Source organism: Peromyscus leucopus, chromosome 1, assembly GCF_004664715.2.
Source record: "Peromyscus leucopus breed LL Stock chromosome 1, UCI_PerLeu_2.1, whole genome shotgun sequence".
In the NCBI taxonomy this organism is placed as follows: domain Eukaryota; kingdom Metazoa; phylum Chordata; class Mammalia; order Rodentia; family Cricetidae; genus Peromyscus; species Peromyscus leucopus.
In genome coordinates, this window is record NC_051063.1 from 74,228,061 (window position 1) to 74,233,154 (window position 5,094).

At 48.3% G+C, this 5,094-nt stretch overlaps 1 long non-coding RNA gene across 1 annotated transcript; it reads left to right on the forward strand.

Annotated features, from left to right (window-relative positions):
* Positions 1-1,080: 1,080 nt before the first annotated feature.
* On the forward strand, positions 1,081-5,094 carry LOC119088836. Its single transcript, XR_005092575.1, has 3 exons — positions 1,081-2,076; positions 2,183-2,429; positions 4,561-5,094. It is a non-coding gene; the product is annotated as an uncharacterized LOC119088836 (long non-coding RNA).

Here is a 5,094-nt window from a genome sequence, read left to right on the forward strand (position 1 = left end):
GCCGAGCGGCTCTTCCCTCAGTTCCACACAGGAAGTGCTCTCCTCAGTTCTGTGTTGCAGGTCATCAGCCAACATAGTCTTGGTGTCTTTGGTTCCAAGCCATGGTTCTGCGGACCAGCATGCTGTCATGGTGCAGGTAGCTGCTGCCATTGAGAGCTTCTCATGCAGGTTCAGAGCAAAGCTGAACCATGGCACTTTCTCTTTCAGTCCGTGTGGGAAACCTCTCTTGAGACTCTGAAGAACCCTGCTTAGGTATGGTATTTACACCCCTGTGATCCTAGCACTCTGGGAAGAGAGACATGGAAGATGGAGCTTTTGAGGCCAACTTGGTTTTACAGTGAGACACTAAAAAAGAAAGGAAGGAAGGAAGAAAGAAAAGAGAGAAAGAAAGAAAGAGAGAAAGAAAGAGAGGAAGAAAGAAAGAAAAGAAAGAAAGAAAGAAAAGAAAAGAAAGAAAGAAAGAAAGAAAGAAAGAAAGAAAGAAAGAAAGAAAGAAAGAAAGAAAGAAAGAAAGATGGGGGAGGGTGAATCCAGTTTGGTTTACAAGGGATGTTTCTTAGCTGGGGGCTCTTGGACCCTGGGAGCAATGAATGGGTGTTAGGGTAGCAAGCCTTGAGACCATCTGCACAATTTATGTGAAAGCTCTCGGTTCCCGGCAGATTCTCAAGGGACTCTAGCCTGTCCAAAGGTCACTGCCATCACCTGGGCTGGGCTCCTCCTACTCAGAGCCCATTTTTCTTTCCTTGTGATGAATGAACCTCAGCCAGTGTGGCCCCCTCTCTTCCATGGTAACATACACTCTTTCTTCTACCGGCTTGGTAATTCTCCTTCCCTCCCTTCCTCTCCTGTGGGAGAGCCGCCCCCACTTTTTCCCCAGGGTGCTCTTGAGGAGAGAAGGATAAGAGATATTAGGTAGAAAGGTAGAGGGGAGAGAAACAGATAGAAACACAGGATAGCCTCAGGGGGGCCTGGATCCTTATCCACTGGACCCTCCTGTATTTTCTAAAGGGCCTTTTATAGGAATGCCAAGGGGTGGAGCAAAAGACCTCCCCTAGCACAGCCAAGTGCAGACCCTTCCAATCACCTGGTAACCATGCACATGGTCATCAATCCATCCTCTAATGCAGCCCTGCTGGGTAAAACAAGCTGGGATCTCACTGGGGAACCTTTGTGGGCCTTCACACTCTCCATACCTGTCACTCTTCCTACTCTAGCCTCCCTCGTGTGCCGTGTAACGTCCATCCCTGCCACTCCCATCCGGTCCTCACACACTGACTTCCAACACCCTTCAAGTCAGACTTTCCACCAAGCTGCTTCGGTTGTCCACAGCTCCATTCTTTTCCGAATGCTTGTTCCGTCTCTGTATGCTTTCACGCTTAATCATAGACTCCTTGTTACTGTATTATTTATGTCATATAATTATCCTCCCATATATGTGCTTTCCCATACAAATTGGATTATGTGGACAAAACTCTAGTTCTTTGCTCAACAGATACTTAGATAATGTCTTACTTAGCTCATACTGGGCCTGATGCAAGATTTGGAACTAGACACACCACACACACACACACACACACACACACACACACACACACACCACTGAATGCATGAATGAGTTCAGGTCAAACCATGCCACTCAGCTTGGTGCCTGAGAACTTCAAAAGGGAGAAATACCCAGCCAGGATTTCCTTGATTTGGAGCAGAAAAAGGACATGCCACCATGGCAGCTTTTAACATGTGACCTTCTGGAGGGGGGCTCAGGAAACCCCAAGGGACAATTCCTTCCACATCCAGGGAGTTTGCTTTCTGCTGACTGCTCCATGGCAGTTCCTGATTTGGGGAGTTCTCATATGCCTCCTTCACTATTCCTTTCCAAGAGACAGCCCAGCGGAAGGCCGGGCCAGAGCCTCCTCTCTCCACTGAGTTTGACACACCCGCTTGCTCGCTCTCTACCAAGCTTCCTCATATTCTTGTCCCTCGGGGCCAGCAACTAACCTAATATTCCCACCAGACAGAATTCCTTCCTGAAGACACTGGGCTTCGGAAACAGCAATCAGAACACTGCCTCTCTCTGCAGTGAGTAGAGTCCTTGTACCCTCAGGTGGGCCCAGGAACTCTGCCCAACCTACAAGGCTCTGCCCAGAGAGCTCCTTTGAAAGCCCTGAGCTGTTTGTCTTGGCAGATGTGTGGGCAGCTGAGCTCTGCCAGGGGAGCTGAGGCCGAGAGAGAGGCCAGGCCTCTGCATGGTTTCCTGAGCCTGCATCTTGTTTGGGGATGGGTTCTGCTGTGCTGTGCTCCCTGCTCTCCGGGCTGGAGCTCCAGTGCGGTGAGCCACATCCTGAAGACTTCCAGCTTGGCACTGCTGCCCAGGACGCTCTTTTCCTCTTTGCGACAGCCCAGAGCATCGATGCCCAGGAAGGCCTCAAAGAGTGAGTTATTCCTTCCCACCTCCTGCCTTCTCCTGCCAGGAACAACAAGAGAAGGGAACGGCAGGGATGCTGGGCCTCCCCCCTGGCAGCTGGAACAGAGCCTGTGTACCCTCTGAGAGCATCCTGTGGTGTGGCCTGTGTACTTACCCCTCAGGAATCTCTGCTCCTGGGTTATTGGAGGCGAAACCTCCCCACAGAGGTTCTGAGTAAAATGGTATATTTCAGTCTTGGTGCAGCAGGTTTAGGTGGGGTTGCCAACTGCATTCTCTAGGGACTCATTATAAGGATGGGACAGTGCACATGCACATTGGCCACCATTCTTTTTTTCTGCGAAAACACACATACTACACATTTGTCTTAGTTATAACCAGTTAGTTATCCCCAGTCTTTGACTAACCAGTTAGTTATCCCTAGTCCTCTGGCTAACCAATTAGTTATCCCCAGTTCTTTAGCCAACCAATTACTTATCCCTCGTCCTCCAGCTAACCAGTTAGTTATCCCCAGTCTTCTAGCTAATCAGTTAGTTATCACCAGTCCTCCTCTCCAAAGTCCCCTGATAACCATCATTGAACATTTTGTCTCTATGGATTTTTTTTCTTTCTGGATATTTTATATAAACAGCCTTAAGCAAAACACGGCCTTCTGTGATGGCTTCTTTCCCTTGGCAGAGTGTTTTCCAGGTTTATTCATGCTGTCATATGTGGCAATATGCCATTTCTTTTCGGTTTTGTTATTTGTTTTTATTTTAATCGTCTCACTATGTAGCCTTGGCTGGCCTGGCATTCTCTATATAGACAAGGCTGGCCTTGAACTCACAGAGATCCATTGACCTGCCTCTACTTCCTGAGCACCGTGTTTCTCTTTATATCTAAATAACTGCCTCAACTTCGGGCTTTTCTCTCTTTTGTATCCATCCCCACTTTTACTCTGCTTCAAGACTTTCTGAAGTCTTGACCATCTGAAGTTGATTCCTTCGAAGCCCATCCCCTCCAGTCTGTCCCCAAACCCATACACCATACCTGAGAGCCATATGTGTACCAGACTCCCTGACAGACGAGCTGGTTACAACTGTAGCTCTAAGACTGGAGAGACGGCTCCGTCAGGGAAGCGCTAGCTGTGTGAGCAGGAGGACCTGAGTCCAGATCTTCAGCATGATGCAAACAGCCAGGAATGGTGCACATGACTGTAGCACAGACAGACACACACACACACACACACACACACACACACACACACACATGCACGCACGCACGCGCGTGCACACACATGCACGCACGCACATGCTTCTCCAACAAGATCTTGCCTATGTGTCTTGCAAGCCCTGCAGGGTCCTTAACAATGAGAGAGTTCAAATTCTCCTTGACATACAACAGCACTGCATCCTGATGAAGCCACTGAAAGGACCAGTGCAAAGCAAAAAATGCATTTAGTACCACCAGGCAGGTGCGGTGGCATGCGGGAGGAGGATGAAAATGAAACCCAGAACAGCGCTATGTATACACTTTCTGCTTAGTGGTAAAGTCCAAGCATTGGAAGTTGGACCATTGTGAAGTTGGGGACCTTCAGTCATAGATGTCTAAATCCAACCACAGTCTTGGGATGTGGCTGTGTGTAGACTGACACGTGAGATGCTACTTACCAATGAGGAAGGGGGAACACACACACACACACACACACACACACACACACTCACACTCACACACACACTCACAAACCCGACTCACCAGCAATGCCGTGGAGGGGCTGGTGACTGTTCTAAAAAACAACTGCTATTTAAAGCATGTGGTTAGAGTCTTCAATCAGCCTCAGTTATTTGCATATTAAATCAATTTCACATGCAAAAGGCTTCCTTGTATAAATTAAATGCTCGATCAAAGACCCTCATGCTTCCCCAAAGCCTGTTCTCTCCAGGCTATTTGGAAAAGCATTAACTTGAGCTCTGCTCACTTGAAATATCACTTGTAGGTGTTTTGTCCTTATTATTAATTTATCAAATACAGCAGACTTACTATGCAGCAGGCATATTCCAAATTTTTTAAAGCTATCAACTCATTAAATTCTCTTAACAAGGAGGAAATGGACTTTTTTTTTTTCTCGATGAAATGGACTTTGTTATTGCCCCATTTTACAGATGGTAAAACTGGGCTGTGCATCACTCTAAATGGGATGGTGCTGACTGAGGATGCTTCCTGAGGAAGAGGCTCAGCATCCCACCTTCCCCTGTACACTATGCCCCTAGAAGGACCTGACCTGTCTACCTGTGGGTAAGAGCACATGGCCCTGCGCCTGGCTGCTTTGGCGTTTCCCTTTACTTCTGTAGTCCTGTCTCCTCAGCGTCCCTCTGAGTTGAGGGGAGAGGAGCAGACTGTGGCCAGGAACAGACAGTGCAGGGGAGATCACCTACACAACCATTGATAAACGTGGGTGCCAAAGCACTCTCAGGAATGGTGCTGACAGCCTGGTGGTGCGGTATTTGAAGGCTGTTTCAGAAGACCACAAAAATGTCACCATTGGCCTCTGAGTAAAGCCCATGGCCTGTCCAGTGCCAATGTCCTAGGTTAGTGTGTTTCAGTCAGCATTCAGTAAGATGTTGACACCGGGAGCCGGGTGTGGTGGTTCACACCTGTAATCCCAGCACTTTGGAAGACAGACAGAGGCAGGAAGA